Source organism: Cherax quadricarinatus, chromosome 21 (assembly GCF_038502225.1).
Source record: "Cherax quadricarinatus isolate ZL_2023a chromosome 21, ASM3850222v1, whole genome shotgun sequence".
NCBI classification, from domain to species: domain Eukaryota; kingdom Metazoa; phylum Arthropoda; class Malacostraca; order Decapoda; family Parastacidae; genus Cherax; species Cherax quadricarinatus.
The window spans coordinates 20003541-20023681 of record NC_091312.1 but is presented as its reverse complement, the minus strand read 5'-3'; the positions used below and the strand labels follow the sequence as shown (position 1 = coordinate 20023681).

At 40.2% G+C, this 20141-nt stretch overlaps 1 protein-coding gene across 4 annotated transcripts in view; it reads right to left on the bottom strand.

Moving 5' to 3' along the window:
* Positions 1 to 20141, bottom strand: part of LOC128689001 (prostaglandin E2 receptor EP4 subtype) — a 221567-nt gene that overhangs the window by 162683 nt on the left and 38743 nt on the right. The window lies entirely within an intron of this gene.

The following is a 20141-nucleotide window of genomic DNA, read 5'->3' as shown; positions in this document are numbered from 1 at the left end:
TCCACTTATCTGGCACCATGCCAGTTTGTAGTGATATGTTGAAAAGATTAGCCAAAGGTGTGCTAAGCTCCTCTTTACATTCCTTTAGAACCCTTGCATACAGTTCATCAGGGCCTGGGGATTTGTTAGGTTTTAATTTATCTATTTGCCTAAGGACCATGTCACTTGTGACCCTAATAGTGCACAGTTTATTATCGTCCTGTTCTACATAATTTATCATTACTGGAATATCACTGGTATCCTCCTGTGTAAAAACTGAGAGGAAGTATGTGTTAAAAATTCTACACATTTCCTTATCACTGTCAGTGAGCTGACCCGAGGAACTTTTGAGTGGGCCTATCTTGTCCCTGATCTTACTTCTGTATACCTGAAAGAATCCTTTTGGGTTAGTCTTCGATTCTCTTGCAACTTTAACCTCATAATCTCTTTTTGCTTTTCTAATTCCCTTTTTTATTTCTCTCTTTAACTGAATATATCGATTTCTTAATTGCCCCTCTCCTCTTTTGATTTGCCTATATATGCCTCTCTTTTGACCAATCAGATATTTTAATCTATTGTTCATCCATTTAGGATCATTTTTGTTTGATCTGATTTCCCTATTTGGAACATAATTTGACTGAGCAGCTAGAACTATGCCCTGGAAAGCATCATATCGGCAACCATCACCACCTACCTGACCCCTAGTCAGGTCATTCCAGTTCAGCCCACCTAAGTAATTTTTCAGTCCTATGAAATCAGCCAAGCGAAAGTCAGGGACGGAGACTTGATTGCCATTATTAGGGGAATTCCATGATATGTTAAAACTGAGTGATTTGTGATCACTCTCCCCAAGCTCATCATTAACCTCAAGATTATTAATTAGTGTTTCCCTACTGGCAAGAACCAAGTCAAGGAGGTTATTTCCCCTAGTTGGCTCTGTCACAAACTGTTTTAAAAAACAATCCTGGATCGTATCAAGAAAGTCACCCGACTCTAAATTTCCTGTCAAATTGCTCCAGTCAATCTGTCTATAGTTGAAATCTCCCATTAGCACAACATTTTCGTATGTAGATGCCTTACGAATTTCGTCCCATAGAAGTTTACTGCACTCCCTATCAAGATTTGGGGCCCTGTAAATCACACCCAAAATTAGTTTTTCTCGGCCCTCGAGAAGCTGTAACCAAACAGATTCAGTGGCTGACGCTTCTAATTTAATATCTTGTCTAACACAACAATTTAAATTGTCTCTGACATACATCGCTACTCCACCACCTTTCCTGTTGACCCTGTCAGTGTGGAATAATTTATAGCCTTGTATGTGACATTCAGATGGCATCTCTCTATCTTTCAGATTGAGCCAGGTCTCTGTTATAGCAATAATATCTATGTTTCCTGCACTTGCAATTAATCTTAGCTCATCTATCTTATTTCTAACACTCCTGCTATTAGTATAGTAAACCTTAAGGGAGCTAGTCCCTTGCTGCCCTCTGCTGTCCCCCTTTGTTTTCTGACCTGTTCTATTGTCTTTATTTATAACTTCATGCTGAATGCCTTTTATACATTTACTGTTTCCAACCCTAGTGTTGCAACCTGCTTGTTTCCCACACACACCCATACCTCTATCTTCCATCAGTTTAAAATCATAGGCATTTCACCAATGGCCTTCTCAATCGAGTCTGCAAGTGCTACCACCCCAGCCCCAGAGAGATGAACCCCATCCCTTGCATACATATCATGTTTGCCATAAAAGTTGTTCCAGTTGTCAATGAATGGGATTGCAAGTTCCTTGCAGTATCTGTCTAGCCAGCAATTTACACCAATTGCCCTAGACAACCATTCATTTCCTACTCCCCTTCTAGGCAAGATGCTACATATGATTGGGATCCCTCCCTTAGACTTAATGAAATCTATAGCTGACCTGTACTTATCTAGCAGCTCTTCTCTCCTACCCTTCCCAATATCATTTCCACCAGCACTGAGACAGATAATGGGCTTGTTCCCATTACCTGACATGATATTATCCAGCCTGTTGACAATGTCCCCAACACCAGCTCCAGGGAAGCACACTCTATCTCTCATCTTCTTATTCCTATTACAAAAAGCACGGTCAACATATCTTACCTGAGAGTCACCAACCACAAGAATGCGCTTACCTTCATTAGCAGGGGCAGTAGTACCCTTACCTTCACTGGCCACTGAAGTACATTCATCCTGGAGAACAGAGAAGCGATTTCCTACCTTCAGATCTTCACTCTTAACTTTCCTTACTCTGATGCGCCTCCCATTACTGTGAACAACTCGCCACTTGTAGCAGGTGCTGGGCTGCACCTCACTGCTGGTACCCGTTGCTACCTCCCCACCTACAGCCTCCTCACAGTGAGAGACAGACTGCACCTCACTGCTAGAAGCCTCATTCCCCACATCTCCAACCACCTCACACTCTCTCCCAGGCCCATTGAGGGAAGTACAATGCCTGCACTTTAAAGGAGGGGTTTGGGATATTGGCAGTTTGGAGGGATATGTTGTGTATCTTTATATGTGTATGCTTCTAGACTGTTGTATTCTGAGCACCTCTGCAAAAACAGTGATAATGTGCGAGTGTGGTGAAAGTGTTGAATGATGATGAAAGTATTTTCTTTTTGGGGATTTTCTTTCTTTTTTGGGTCACCCTGCCTCGGTGGGAGACGGCCGACTTGTTGAAAAAAAAAAAAAATATATATATATATATATATATATATATATATATATATATATATATATATATATATATATACATACAGTGGAGCCCCGCTTAACGATCACCTCCAAATGCGACCAATTATGTAAGTGTATTTATGTAAGTGCGTTTGTACGTGTATGTTTGGGGGTCTGAAATGGACTAATCTACTTCACAATATTCCTTATGGGAAAAAATTCGGTCAGTACTGGCACCTGAACATACTACTGGAATGAAAAAAGTTCGTTAACCGGGGGTCCACTGTATATATATATATATATATATATATATATATATATAGGTAGTAGGTTCGTAGACAGCAACCACCCAGGGAAGTACTACCATCCTGCCAGGTGACTGTGAAACAGAAACCTGTAACTGTTTTGCATGATGGTAGGATTCCTGGTTTCTTTTTCTGTCTCATAAACACGCTAGATAACAGGGATATCTTGCTACTCCTACTTACACTTTGCTCACACTTCACAGACACGCACATGCATATATATATATACATACATCTAGGTTTTTCTCCTTTTTCTAAATAGCTCTTGTTCTTCTTTATTTCTTCTATTGTCCATTGGGAAGTGGAAAAGAATCTTTCCTCCGTAAGCCATGCGTGTCGTATGAGGCGACTAAAATGCTGGGAGCAATGGGATAGTAACCCCTTCTCCTGTAGACATTTACTAAAAAAGAGAAGAAGAAAAACTTTATAAAACTGGGATGCTTGAATGTGCGTGGATGTAGTGCCGATGGCAAGAAACAGATGATTGCTGATGTTATGAATGAAAAGAAGTTGGATGTCCTAGCCCTAAGTGAAACAAAGCTGAAGGGGGTAGGGGAGTTTCGGTGGAGGGAAATAAATGGGATTAAATCTGGAGTATCCGAGAGAGTTAGAGCAAAGGAAGGGGTAGCAGTAATGTTGAAGGATCAGTTATGGAAGGAGAAAAGAGAATATGAATGTGTAAATTCAAGAATTATGTGGATTAAAGTAAAGGTTGGATGCAAAAAGTGGGTCATAATAAGCGTGTATGCACCTGGAGAAGAAAGGAATACAGAGGAGAGAGAGAGATTTTGGGAGATGTTAAGTGAATGTATAGGAGCCTTTGAACCAGTGAGAGAGTAATTGTGGTAGGGGACCTGAATGCTAAAGTAGGAGAAACTTTTAGAGAGGGTGTGGTAGGTAAGTTTGGGGTGCCATGTGTAAATGATAATGGGAGCCCTTTGATTGAACTTTGTATAGAAAGGGGTTTAGTTATAGGTAATACATAATTTAAGAAAAAGAGGATAAATAAGTATACAAGATATGATGTAGGGCAAAATGACAGTAGTTTGTTGGATTATGTATTGGTAGATAAAAGACTGTTGAGTAGACTTCAGGATGTACATGTTTATAGAGGGGCCACAGATATATCAGATCACTTTCTAGTTGTAGCTACACTGAGAGTAAAAGGTATATGGGATACAAGGAGAATAGAAGCATCAGGGAAGAGAGAGGTGAAGGTTTATAAACTAAAAGAGGAGGCAGTTAGGGTAAGATATAAACAGCTATTGGAGGATAGATGGGCTAATGAGAGCATAGGCAATGGGGTCGAAGAGGTATGGGGTAGGTTTAAAAATGTAGTGTTAGTGTGTTCAGCAGAAGTTTGTGGTTACAGGAAAGTGGGTGCGGGAGGGAAGAGGAGCGATTGGAGGAATGATGATGTAAAGAGAGTAGTAAGGGAGAAAAAGTTAGCATATGAGAAGTTTTTACAAAGTAGAAGTGATGCAAGGAGGGAAGAGTATATGGAGAAAAAGAGAGAGGTTAAGAGAGTGGTGAAGCAATGTAAAAAGAGAGCAAATGAGAGAGTGGGTGAGATGTTATCAACAAATTTTGTTGAAAATAAGAAAAAGATTTGGAGTGAGATTAACAAGTTAAGGAAGCCTAGAGAACAAATGGATTTGTCAGTTAAAAATAGGAGAGGAGAGTTATTAAATGGAGAGTTAGAGGTATTGGGAAGATGGAGGGAATATTTTGAGGAATTGTTAAATGTTGATGAAGATAGGGAAGCTATGATTTCGTGTATAGGGCAAGGAGGAATAACATCTTGTAGGAGTGAGGAAGAGCCAGTTGTGAGTGTGGGGGAAGTTCCTGAGGCAGTAGGTAAAATGAAATGGGGTAAGGCAGCCGGGATTGATGGGATAAAGATAGAAATGTTAAAAGCAGGTGGGGATATAGTTTTGGAGTGGTTGGTGCAATTATTTAATAAATGTATGGAAGAGGGTAAGGTACCTAGGGATTGGCAAAGGGGACAAAAGAGAGTGCAAAAATTATAGGGGGATAAGTCTGCTGAGTATACCTGGTAAAGTGTGTGGTAGAGTTATTATTGAAAGAATTAAGAGTAAGATGGAGAATAGGATAGCAGATGAACAAGGAGGCTTTAGGAAAGGTAGGGGGTGTGTGGACCAGGTGTTTACAGTGAAACATATAAGTGAATAGTATTTAGATAAGGCTAAAGAGGTTTTTGTGGCATTTATGGATTTGGAAAAGGCGTATGACAGGGTGGGTAGAGGGGCAATGTGGCAGATGTTGCAGGTGTATGGTGTAGGAGGTAGGTTACTGAAAGCAGTGAAGAGTTTTTACGAGGATAGTGAGGCTCAAGTTAGAGTATGTAGGAAAGAGGGAGATTATTTCCCAGTAAAAGTAGGCCTTAGACAGGGATGTGTGATGTCACCATGGTTGTTTAATATATTTATAGATGAGGTTGTAAGAGAAGTAAATGCAAGGGTCTTGGCAAGAGGCGTGGAGTTAAAAGATAAAGAATCACACATAAAGTGGGAGTTGTCACAGTTGCTCTTTGCTGATGACACTGTGCTCTTGGGAGATTCTGAAGAGAAGTTGCAGAGATAAGAACATAAGAACATAAGAACGAAGGAACACTGCAGAAGGCCTACTGGCCCATGCGAGGCAGGTCCAAGTCCCTACCGGCTTAAGCCAATGCACCCAACCTAGTCAGGTCAGGTCACATTGACTTAAGGGAGGAACACGGCAACCGACCTGTTAGCACAAGCTATCAGGTCCAACTCACACCCACCCACATCTACTCATGTATTTATCCAACCTATTTTTAAAGCTACACAACGTTCTGGCCTCTATAACGGTACTTGGGAGTTTGTTCCACTCATCCACAACTCTATTACCAAACCAGTACTTTCCTATATCCCTCCTGAATCTGAATTTTTCCAACTTAAAACCATTGCTGCGAGTCCTGTCTAGGCTAGATATTTTCAGCACACTATTTACATCCCCTTTATTTATTCCTGTCTTCCACTTATAAACCTCAATCATATCCCCCCTCATTCTACGTCTTTCTAGAGAGTGCAGTTTCAGGGCCCTTAGTCTATCCTCATAGGGAAGGTTTCTGATACATGGGATCATCTTTGTCATCCTCCTTTGTACATTTTCCAGAGAATTTATATCCATTCTGTAATACGGTGACCAAAACTGTGCAGCATAATCTAAATGAGGCCTAACCAAGGATGTATAGAGTTGAAGAACAACCTGAGGACTCCTATTATTTATGCTTCTTGATATGAAGCCAAGGATTCTATTAGCTTTATTGCGAACACTTATGCACTGTTGTCTTGGTTTCAGATTACTGCTAACCAGAACTCCTAAATCTTTTTCGCAATCCGTAATATTAAGATCTACATTATTTAGTTTATATGTGGCATGGTTATTGTCCTGTCCAACATTTAGAACTTTGCATTTGTCTATATTAAACTGCATCTGCCACTTCTCCGACCACTGCATCAGTCTATTCAAATCCTCCTGGAGTGCTCGAATGTCCTCGTCAGAATGAATTCGACGGCCTATTTTGGTGTCATCGGCAAACTTGCCGATGTCGCTCTTTATGCCCTCATCTATGTCGTTTATGTAGATTGTGAACAGCAGGGGGCCCAACACTGACCCCTGTGGAACACCGCTCGTGACGCTTCCCCACTCTGATTTCTCCCCATTTATGCAAACTCTCTGCTGCCTATTTGTCAACCATGCCTCTATCCAGGAAAAAATTTCTCCTCCTATTCCATGTGCTTTAATTTTCCTCAATAGTCTCTGATGTGGGACCCTGTCAAAAGCCTTACTGAAGTCCATATACACAATATCATATTCATTACCATGATCTACCTCCTCAAATACCTTAGTGAAAAAAGTTAATAAATTCGTAAGGCAGGAACGCCCCTTTGTAAAACCATGCTGAGATTCGTTGATTAATTTATGCTTTTCAAGGTGGCTACGAACTGCCTCGGCAATTATTGATTCCATAAATTTTCCCACTATGGAGGTTAGGCTTATTGGTCTATAGTTCGAAGCTAAGGACCTGTCACCTGTTTTGAAAATAGGTATCACATTTGCCATTTTCCACTTATCTGGCACCATGCCAGTTTGTAGTGATATGTTGAAAAGATTAGCCAAAGGTGTGCTAAGCTCCTCTTTACATTCCTTTAGAACCCTTGCATACAGTTCATCAGGGCCTGGGGATTTGTTAGGTTTTAATTTATCTATTTGCCTAAGGACCATGTCACTTGTGACCCTAATAGTGCACAGTTTATTATCGTCCTGTTCTACATAATTTATCATTACTGGAATATCGCTGGTATCCTCCTGTGTAAAAACTGAGAGGAAGTATGTGTTAAAAATTCTACACATTTCCTTATCACTGTCAGTGAGCTGACCCGAGGAACTTTTGAGTGGGCCTATCTTGTCCCTGATCTTACTTCTGTATACCTGAAAGAATCCTTTTGGGTTAGTCTTCGATTCTCTTGCAACTTTAACCTCATAATCTCTATTTGCTTTTCTAATTCCCTTTTTTATTTCTCTCTTTAACTGAATATATCGATTTCTTAATTGCCCCTCTCCTCTTTTGATTTGCCTATATATGCCTCTCTTTTGACCAATCAGATATTTTAATCTATTGTTCATCCATTTAGGATCATTTTTGTTTGATCTGATTTCCCTATTTGGAACATAATTTGACTGAGCAGCTAGAACTATGCCCTGGAAAGCATCATATCGGCAACCATCACCACCTACCTGACCCCTAGTCAGGTCATTCCAGTTCAGCCCACCTAAGTAATTTTTCAGTCCTATGAAATCAGCCAAGCGAAAGTCAGGGACGGAGACTTGATTGCCATTATTAGGGGAATTCCATGCTATGTTAAAACTGAGTGATTTGTGATCACTCTCCCCAAGCTCATCATTAACCTCAAGATTATTAATTAGTGTTTCCCTACTGGCAAGAACCAAGTCAAGGAGGTTATTTCCCCTAGTTGGCTCTGTCACAAACTGTTTTAAAAAACAATCCTGGATCGTATCAAGAAAGTCACCCGACTCTAAATTTCCTGTCAAATTGCTCCAGTCAATCTGTCTATAGTTGAAATCTCCCATTAGCACAACATTTTCGTATGTAGATGCCTTACGAATTTCGTCCCATAGAAGTTTACTGCACTCCCTATCAAGATTTGGGGCCCTGTAAATCACACCCAAAATTAGTTTTTCTCGGCCCTCGAGAAGCTGTAACCAAACAGATTCAGTGGCTGACGCTTCTAATTTAATATCTTGTCTAACACAACAATTTAAATTGTCTCTGACATACATAGTAGGGTGTGCAAAAGAAGAAAATTGTAAGTGAATACAGGAAAGAGTAAGGTTATGAGGATAACAAAAAGATTAGGCGATGAAAGATTGGATATCAGATTGGAGGGAGAGAGTATGGAGGAGGTGAATGTATTCAGATATTTGAGAGTGGATGTATCAGCGGATGGGTCTATGAAAGATGAGATGAATCATAGAATTGATGAGGGAAAAAGGGTGAGCGGTAAGAGAAGTAAATGCAAGGGTCTTGCCAAGAGGCGTGGAGTTAAAAGATAAAGAATCACACATAAAGTGGGAGTTGTCACAGTTGCTCTTTGCTGATGACACTGTGCTCTTGGGAGATTCTGAAGAGAAGTTGCAGAGGTTGGTGGATGAATTTGGTAGGGTATGCAAAAGAAGAAAATTGTAAGTGAATACAGGAAAGAGTAAGGTTATGAGGATAACAAAAAGATTTGGTGATGAAAGATTGGATATCAGATTGGAGGGAGAGAGTATGGAGGAGGTGAATGTATTCAGATATTTGAGAGTGGACGTGTCAGCGGATGGGTCTATGAAAGATGAGGTGAATCATAGAATTGATGAGGGAAAAAGGGTGAGCGGTATCTTAGGAGTCTGTGGAGACAAAGAACTTTGTTCTTGGACGCAAAGAGGGGAATGTATGAGAGTATAGTTTTACCAACGCTCTTAGATGGGTGTGAAGCATGGGTGATGAATGTTGCAGCGAGGAGAAGGCTGGAGGCAGTGGAGATGTCATGTCTGAGGGCAATGTGTGGTGTGAATATAATGCAGAGAATTCGTAGTTTGGAAGTTAGGAGGAGGTGCGGGATTACCAAAACTGTTGTCCAGAGGGCTGAGGAAGGGTTGTTGAGGTGGTTTGGACATGTAGAGAGAATGGAGCGAAACAGAATGACTTCAAGAGTGTATCAGTCTGTAGTGGAAGAAAGGTGGGGTAGGGGTCGGCCTAGGAAAGGTTGGAGGGAGGGGGTAAAGGAGGTTTTTTTGTGCGAGGGGCTTGGACTTCCAGCAGGCATGCGTGAGCGTGTTTGATAGGAGTGAATGGAGACAAATGGTTTTTAATACTTGACGTGCTGTTGGAGTGTGAGCAAAATAACATTTATGAAGGGGTTCAGGGAAACCGGAGATGGGAAGTACAGTGCCCGCACTCTGAAGGAGGGGTGTTAATGTTGCAGTTTAAAAACTGTAGTGTAAAGCACCCTTCTGGCAAGACAGTGATGGAGTGAATGATGGTGAAAGTTTTTCTTTTTCGGGCCACCCTGCCTTGGTTGGAATTGGCCAGTGTGATAAAATATATATATATATATATATATATACAGTGGACCCCCGGTTAACGAACTTTTTTCATTCCAGTAGTATGTTCAGGTGCCAGTACTGACCGAATTTTTTCCCATAAGGAATATTGTGAAGTAGATTAGTCCATTTCAGACCCCCAAACATACATGTACAAAAGCACTTACATAAATACACTTACATAATTAGTCGCATTTGGAGGGGATCGTTAAGTGGGGGTCCACTGTATATATATATATATATATATATATATATATATATATATATATATATATATATATATATATATACACTTGATAATGTGAGTAGTCACGAAAGCGCTTGGAATTTCTCTATTCTTTCAGAGTGGTTGTTTTGCATATATATATACGTATATTGGAACCTCTATTTACGAGTGTATCCACATGCGGATTTTTCCAGATAGCAGTCGCTCGGTTGATTTTTTGCTTCCAGACGCAAGCGAAATTTCCACATGTGAGCAGGCCTCAAGGGAGGTTCCTTGATGCTGGTGAGGGGCTCTTGCTCTTAACATACACCAAAAATGAAAGAAATCGGACCATAAATAATGGAGTTCACTTCTCAGCCACTAGCTTCCCCTTAGTGGTATATTTTCATATGGCTTTTATGGTTGTCTTGTTTTTTGGTGTCATTTGATAGAATGGAAGATATACTACAGAAATAGATATGATTCTGATTGATTTCATGATGATAAGTGCCTTGAAATTGAGCTCAAAGTAGCAGAAATGTTCAATTCTTTGGCGGTGCTCAAGAGTAAACAAATGATGTCACTATCCAATACCTATCCGACTGGCACTGCCCCTCAACCTTCACATATTGGAAAGTTCTTCAACGCGCTAGCAAAAGTAGGAGCAGACATCATAAAGCAGCAGTTGCAGACATGAAGCAGCAGTGGCAGACATGAAGTAGCAGTGGCAGACATCATGAAGCAGCAGTGGCAGACATCATGAAGCAGCAATGGCAGACAACATAAAGCAGCAGTGGCAGACCTTGTACCTTGAAAACAACCTTTTTGTATCCTGGTAGCAACCATGTTGTACCCTATAGTATAAGTGAGTTTCCGAACGCCACTATGAGATGGCAGCATGTATCATAACGCTTAGTCCACTCCACTCGCAGTGGAGGGAATCCTCATGTTTTCCTTACGTTTTGTGCAGTTATTTCTTGTTTCTAACCATGGGTCCTAAGAAAACAAGTGCAAAGTACAGTGCTGAGAAGAAAAAGATGATTTCCAAGGAATTAAAGCAGGAAGTCATAGATAAACAAACTAGGTGGAGGGTTAAGGACTTGGCCAGGCAGTATCAGCATACCACTTCTACAATACATACAATACTAAAGCAGGAGGAGTCTGTGCCAAAGTGTAGCATTAAGAGTGTAGCAATTAAGAGTAGCATTAAGAGTGTAGCAATTAAGAGTAGCATTAAGAGTGTAGCAATTATAAGTCACTCTGACTGACTTTTTTGGGTTCTACATTCTCCACATGTGTAGTCAGGAGCAGGAATGGCCGCTGTGGTGGCCCTATAAACCCCAACAACAACAATGGCCGCTGTCACCACCACTAGCCACATACGTAATGACATGTATTTTATTTTTTCTAGTGTATACATCATGCTTCTACGTTATTAATATTGTTTATGTCATATCAGATGAATTGTAATAGATAAATAAGCTGTAGAGTTGATATTAGGGATATATTGAAGTATTTTGTCATGCCTGGAATTCCACTGGAATGCATTAATTCCATTTCAGTTAATTTAAATAAGGAAAACTGACTCTGCAAACAAGCAAATCCAGATGCGAGTAAGGTCATGGTAGCAACCATGTTGTACCCTATAGTATAAGTGAGTTTCCGAACGCCACTATGAGATGGCAGCATGTATCATAACGCTCAGTCCACTCCACTTGCAGTGGAGGGAATCCTCATGTTTTCCTTACGTTTTGTGCAGTAGAGATTCCACTGTATACAGAGACGCTACCCTACTTCCGAACATCTGAGTTATGAACATTTGGACATGCAAACAGACATTCAGACAGACATACGAACAGGCATTCAGACAGACATACGAACAGGCATTCAGACATATGAACAGACTGTACAGTATTAGTACATTACTGATACTGTACAGTATTGTCTAAGTTTTAAACAAACAATGGCACAGAGACAGAACAATAACAATAATGATAATATTAAAAACAATAATAATAATCCTAGCAATAGAAAAATGGCAAAATAATGACTTACGAACAATTCAAGATGCGAACAGCCTTCTGGAACGTAACCTGTTCATAAGTTGGGGGGCGTCTCTATACAGTATATAAGAAAAATTTCAAGGAAGGCCTTGCTTTATTTAAAAAAAATCCTTATCACTGTTTAGTCTGTTTTTTTTAAGATCAGCACATGTTTGCACGTACAAAACTAGTACAAGGGTATTTATTCTAATATTGTAAGCTTCAGGTTGAATTTTCTTAGATAAGGTGGTGAATTTCAGCAAACATTATACAATTTCAAAGATAGGTACAAAATGGTTCACTAATCAGGGCGTTAATGAATCCAGTCTTGTGCAATTAAGAGGTAGAACTAGGAGCTCAGAAATTGAGAGCTGAACCTTCCCACAGCCCAGGAGCTCAAGAACTGAGAGTTGAACCTTCTCATGGTCCAGGAGCTCAAGAACTAAGAGCTGAGCCTTCCCACAGTCCAGGAACTCAAGAACTGAGAACTGAATCTTTCCACGGTCCAGGAGCTCAAGAACTGAGAGCTGAACCTTCCCACGGTCCAGGAGCTCAAGAACTGAGAGCTGAACCTCCCCACAGTCCAGGAGATCAAAAACTGAGAGCGGAACTTTCCCATGGTCCAGCTCAATAACTGAGCACCGAACCTTCCCGGGGACAAGGAGCTCCAAAACTGATCGCTGAACCTTCCCACAGTCCAGGAGGTCAAGAACTGAGAGCTGAACCTTCCCACAGTCCAGGAGCTCAGGAACTGAGAGCTGAACCATCCCACGGTCCAGGAGCTCAAGTACTGAGAGCTGAACCTTCCCACAGTCCAGGAGCTCAAGAACTGAGAGCAGAACCTTCCCACAGTCCAGGAGCTCAAGAACGGAGAGCGGAACCTTCCCACGGTCCAGGAGCTCAAGAACTGAGAGCTGAATCTTCCCACAATCCAGGAGCACAAGAATTGAGCACTGAACCTTCCCATGGTCCAGGAGCTCAAGAATTGAGAGCGGAACCTTCCCACGGTCCAGGAGTTCAAGAACTGAACACTGAACCTTCCCAGGGACTAGGAGCTCCAAAACTGAGCGCTGAACCTTCCCATTCTGGATGCTAGAAGAATCAGAGGAGATATGATAGCACATAAAATACTCCTGGAAATTATAGGGTAGACAGGGAAAGGATGTTTGCGAGGTGAGAAACAGACTAAGGGACACATAGCCGGAAAGTAAAGACACATGAGTCGCAAGGATGGTAGGAAGTATTTCTTCAGTCTCAAGATGGTCGGAAAGTGGAGTGGAGTATAATGTTTGCTTAAATTCACCACCCTACGAAATTTTACACACGCAGAACATAAGATACATGCACACACGCACACACACTTACACAAACACACACAAGTTTGCAACAAGACTAATCCCGGAGCTAAGGGGTATGTCCTACAAGGAGAGGTTAAGGGAAATCAACTTTACGACATCACAGAAGGTGAGGGATATGGGACACATGATGATGACGTATAAAATACTTTGAGTAAATGACAAGGTGGACAGGGCCAGATACATGGGGATACAACTGGACGATAACAATTAAGATGAGTCATAGGGATGTTAGAAAGTGTTTCTTCAGCCTTAGTCAGGAAGTGGAACAATCTGGAGCAGTGGCGTTGCTAGGGCTGGTGTCACCCGGGCGGCATCTTTGGTGTCACCCCCATGAAATCCAAGGGCGGGGGGAGATGAGGGAGAGTAAACTCCAGTTATGTCATTACTGCATGCCCAGTGATGAATGGTCAGCAATGAGAACGTTTAAGGGCCATAAACCGAACAGGAAAATGCTTCTAAACTTTATTAATGATAAAATAAAAATCGTAGTAATACTGAGAAAACAAACTCAAATACTACTTTGAGTACAGCCAACAGATCCTACATTTATTCATCTTCAATAATGCAAAAAAAGAAAAACTTGAAAAATAAAGAAAAACATTGCAATATCTGAGAAACATTAGTTCCGATTTGACCTCGAGTACAGGTAACATCTCAGTGAATCTGATCTTACAATTCCTTGCCTTTAATCCTGCAAAATCATCTATCACATCATCAAAATCAATAATTTTCCCTATATAGGCCTATTTGTACTCCGTAATCTACTGCACCTACTACATACATATTATTATTATTATAATCAAAAAGAAGCGCTAAGCCACAAGGACTATACAGCTACTACATACATAGAACACTTAACTCTGACATAAACCCTTCCCTCAAACATCTCCTTACCAACCTTAACAGAACACATGACCATAACACAAGGCACAGATCACTCTTTGATGTTCCTCGTGTCCATCGCATGCTATGCAAACACTCAATGCACATAAAAGGCCCTAAAATCTGGAATTCATTACCTGTGAATATAAATGAAACACTGTCTGTTTATAAATTCAAGTCTCTTCTCAAAAATCACTTACTCACCCACAACTAAATAAATACTGAATAATTGTATCTCATAAATTGTATCTCATATATGTCTCATTATTGTATCTCATAAATGTCAACCTGTGACCCAATCAAACTTTGTTACTATTTAACTTGCATATGTCAAGAAAAAAGTTATAACTACAGGCCACATATTTAAACTCACCATGTAATCTGCATCACTAATATATGGATATAAGAGAAGAGAATCACACACAATGTGTTGGCGCCCATGACACACACCAAGCTGTTGTTGTTGTTAAGGGCCCCGAGAGGTGGTGCAGTAATATCCTGCTGCTGCTCCCCACAGGAGCAGTATCACTACAATTACCTAACAGAATACTCCATTCTACTGATTACACAGCAACACGGTAAATGACCATATGACCTGTCTTTGTAATACTCATTTGTACTAAATTGTTATCTGTTTTACAATAATTTTTGTACCACTGAATATATCGTTGCTTAGTTAATCTTAAGCCTGCCCATAAATAAGTAAATAGGTGGTGTCACTGACCACATCGACTCAAGGCTGAGGGACTGATTACCTCATTCTCTTCTTGTTCTTCAAGTTTCTCCTTTGTATGGACTGATGAAGCCACTGTGTGGCGAAACGTTTCCTCAATAAAAATACCCAAGAGTTGCACATGTCTAATTTATCAAATAAATAAGTAAATACTGATTGTACAGCAATGCAAGCAACCATACGACCTGTTTTTGTAATACTCATTTGTGCTTAATTGTTATCTGTTTACAATAATGTTTTACCACTGAATACTTCATTGCTTAGTTAATCTTAAGTTAATTTTAAGCCTGCCCGTAATGCTATGCATTCAAGTGGCTTTGGCATGCTGCATTTAACTGTATTCTTTTGTACTTCTCTGTATCATGTTCAAATTAATAAATAAATAAATAAATAAATAAATAAATAAATAAGAGGCTATACAGAAACGAAGAATTTTTCTTTTATGATGCTGCAGCACAGTTTTGTGCTGCAGCAGCATAATGGGTGACACCATAGTGGCTCTATGTAATTACTGTAATTACTACACTGCAGAACAATCAAAGGCACTTCTCAGTGCCAACAACAACATAACTATCTTTAACTACAATATCAGATCTTTAAGCAAGCATTACGATGACCTCATAGCATTACTAAATTCCTTACATGCCAATATGTCCATCATTACACTAACTGAAACCTGGCTAAAGCCTGATAGTACAGATGTCTATGCCATTCCTGGTTACACAGCCATACACAACTGTAGGCCAGACCAACAAGGGGGTGGCACAGCCATATACTACTCAGACCAACTACAATGTATCACTAATACTTGCACAAGGGATGAACATGGGGAATATATAATAGCTAAATTCAAATCCAAGTACCTACAAAAACCTCTCACATTGATAAACATCTACAGAGTTCCACAGTCAAACATTAGCCAATTTAGTCAAAATCTAGGAAGTATGATAACTGATGCACGCATGAACAAAGATCACTTACTACTCTCAGGTGACTTCAATATAAATCTCCTGCAAGACCAGGACCCACACGTTACTGAATTCACAAACACAATGAGTAACTGGATGTTGCTACCAACAGTAACAAAACCTACAAGAGTTACAGAGACTAGTGTTTCCCTACTTGACCACATCTGGACCAACACCATATCCCCTTTAAAATCAGGCATAATTACAGATAATATCACAGACCACTACCCTACTTTCCTCATAACAACTCTTGGTAAACTACCCCAAGACACTACTAAAGTCACCTTCAGACTTCACAATGAGGCAGCCATTAATAACTTCACAACAGCAGTAGCAAACATTGATTGGCACACTGAGCTAGAAACCTATACAGATATTGACGAATGTATTAATAATTTTCTAAAAAAAACCCAATACCTCTATAACAAGCACTGCCCTAAAAAAACTAAACAGATGACAGCAAAGAGACTGAACAGTCCCTGGCTAACACCCAGCATTCTCAAATCCATAAATACAAAACACCAATATGAAAAACAGTACAGAATGGGTCACATAACCAGAGACCAAACAAAACGTTACTCGTCAATCCTAACCAGCCTGATAAGAAGGGCAAAAAAATTGTATTATGAGAACAGATTATCCAACTTACGAGGTGATATAAAAAAGACCTGGAAAACCCTATCAGAAATTCTGGGAACAAAAAAGATATCACGAAATAGCGAAATAAAATTAGCAAAATCAGATGAACCCCAACTCCCACCAACAGAAACAGCAAACAGACTCAATGATTTCTTCTCCACTATAGGACAAAACCTTGCCAATAAAATTCCAAGCTCAGATACCCCACCAAATGACTACCTCACCGGCAACTACCCGAACACACTGTTCCTAGCTCCGACTAACCCATACGAAGTCTCCCTTATTATCAACGCACTAAAAAACAAGGCAGGAGATTTAAATACCTTACCACCCTTTATATACAAAAAAGTGTCACAAGTGCTATCACCAATCATTGCAACACTCTTTAACAAATCCATTGAATCCTCCACCTTCCCTACAGTACTCAAAATAGCAAGGGTCACCCCGATCCACAAAGGAGGAGACCAAACAGAGTTGAATAACTATAGGCCAATATCCAACTTACACCCTCTCTCAAAAATCTTTGAAAAATTAATTCATAAACGAATCTACTCCTACCTTATCTCCCAAAACATACTCAACCCCTGCCAATTTGGATTCAGGCCTAATAAAAATACTAATGATGCTATTATACACATGCTAGAAAATATATACACTGCAATAGAGAAAAAAGAAGTCCCACTGGGGATCTTCATTGACTTACGTAAAGCTTTTGATACAGTTGACCATGACTTGCTCCACGTAAAATTCTCACACGATGGTATAAGAGGGCACTCCCTCAACTACCTCAAGTCATACCTCAGCAACAGAAGCCAATATGTGTACGCAAATGGGGCAAACTCTTCTGCGCAACCAATTACAGTTGGTGTCCCACAGGGAAGTGTCCTTGGCCCTCTTCTCTTTCTCCTATACATAAATGACCTTCCAAATGCTTCGCAATTACTCAAACCCACACTATTTGCAGATGACACTACATACGTCTTCTCTCACCCGAGCCCAGTCACGCTAGCCAATACTGTAAATACCGAATTACAGAAAATATCTACCTGGATGAGGACTAACAAACTTACACTAAACATTGACAAAACCTACTTCATTCAGTTTGGTAACAGAGCTACAGATGTCCCTCTTAACATAATGATAAACGGATCACCTATCACAAAACTAACAGAGGGAAAATTCTTAGGAATCCACCTTGATAATAGACTCAAATTTCATACACATATACAACAAATTTCTAAGAAAATTTCCAAGACTGTAGGCATACTATCGAAGATACGGTACTATGTTCCACAGTCAGCCCTCCTGGCCCTATATCACTCTCTTATTTACCCCTATCTCACCTATGGAATTTGTGCATGGGGCTCAACAACAATTAACCATCTCAGACCACTAATTACTCAACAAAAGGCTGCAGTTAGAATGATAACAAATTCTCACTACAGGCAGCACACTCCACCAATATTCAATACACTAAACCTACTCACCATACAAAACATCCATACTTATTACTGCACCTATTACATACATAGAACACTTAACTCTGATATTAACCCTCCCCTCAAACATCTCCTTGCCAATCTCAACAGAACACATGACCATAACACAAGGCACAGATCACTTTTTGATGTTCCTCGTGTCCATCTCACACTATGCAAAAACTCAATGCACATAAAAGGCCCTAAAATCTGGAATTCATTACCTGTAAATATAAAAGAAACACTACCTGTTTATAAATTCAAGTCTCTTCTCAAAGATCACTTACTCACCCAAAACCAAATAAATACTGAATAACTGAACCTTATAAATTGTATATCTTAAATGTTTCTCACAATTATATCACATAAATGTTAAACCTAAAACCCAATCTAACTTTATTATTTTTTAAATACACTACCTAACAGAATACTCCATACGACTGAATGTACAACAATGCAAGCAACCATATGACCTGTCTTTGTAATACTCACTTGTGCTTTATAGTAATCTGTTTACATTAATGTTTTATCACTGATTTCATCATTGCTTAGTTAATCTTAAGTTAATTTTAAGCCAGCCCGTAATGCTATGCATAGTATAAGTGGCTTTGGCATACTGCTCTTATCTGTATTTTTTTGTACCTCTGTATGTGTGCTCAAATTGGAAATAAATAAAAAAATAAATAAATGGTGTCATCCATTGATGATGTCACCCGGGGCGGCCCCCTCCTTACGAAGCCACTGATCTGGAGAGTGAAGTAATGGAGGCAGACTCCATACATAGCTTTAAAATGAGGTACGATAAGGCTTTTGGAGTAGATAAAGAGTGGACCTAGTAGCGACTAGCGAATAGACGGGACCAGCAGCTGTGACTCGACCCCTGCAACCACAAACAGGTGAGTACAAAAAGCATACACACACCCACACATATGCACACACACACACACACACGGGGCCAGGAGCTATGTATCGATCCCCGCAACCACAAATAAGTGAGTGCACACGAGGGTCAGTGAGGTGAATGTGGTAATTGGACAGGTAAACCCCTCCACGCAACTAGGATCACCTTGTTAGTGAAGCCCGGCTCAGGTGACTGCCATGGGCATGTGACATAGGAAGAGGGTGTCTATAGGTGTCAGAATCAGGAAGTATCCTTCAGGAGGCCCTGATGCTGGCGGGGCTCTTGATCCAAGGGACTGGAGTTACCTTTCACTTCCCTGGACCAACCTGATCATATCCCATACCCTATGAATAGTGATGACAAAGTGTCATGGTAGAAGATAGTGATGAATGAACGTGTCATGGGGCGGTGAAAACATCAAAAAGTGAAGAAGAAAATATGTTCAAAATATGTATATTAGGGAGAGCGAAAGGAGGTGTCATTGGTACAGTGGGATCAAGGGCTATCTTGAAAATAAAATTTCAGCCTTCTTCCAGAAAATATTTTCTTTGGAGAAAAGATAACAGAAGCTGCAGTTATATATATATATATATATATATATATATATCTATATATATATATATATATATATATATATATATATATATATATATATATAACAACACTGCAACTACCCGGGGTATCAAACCCATGTTGTTTTAGCCCACCTCATGGTGAGCGAAAATTCACGGTGCTCAAACCCATGAGACCATACAATCCTACAAGAATCATGCATCCAGCAAAGCTAAGTTTTGTACCGTGATCCAAGGACAAACGATGGTGTGGGTGCCTCAGAGCTAATTTCATTCTACTCCCTGTTTGGTGTACTAGCCTCCACGAGCAGTATATATAGTACTGTAACCATGATCGAGTGGTATTTAATTAATAAAAAGACTGCGACTACCTGGGGGATCGAACCCATGTTGTTTTAGCCCACCGCATGGTGAGCGAAAATTCACGATGCTCTAACCCACTAGACCATACAGGCACCCACACCATCATATGTCCTCGGATCACGGTACAACACTTAGCTCTGCTGGGTGTGTGATTCTTGTAGGCTTGTATGGTCCAGTGAGTTGAAGCATTGTGAATTTTCGCTCACCATGAGGCGGGCTAAAATAACATGGGTTCGATCCCCCGGCTAGTCACAGTGTTTTTATTGATTAGATATTATTCGTTCGTGGCTACAATACTATATATATTGGATGTGGAGGCTAGTACACCAAACGGGAAGTAGGATGAAATTAGCTCTGAGGCACCC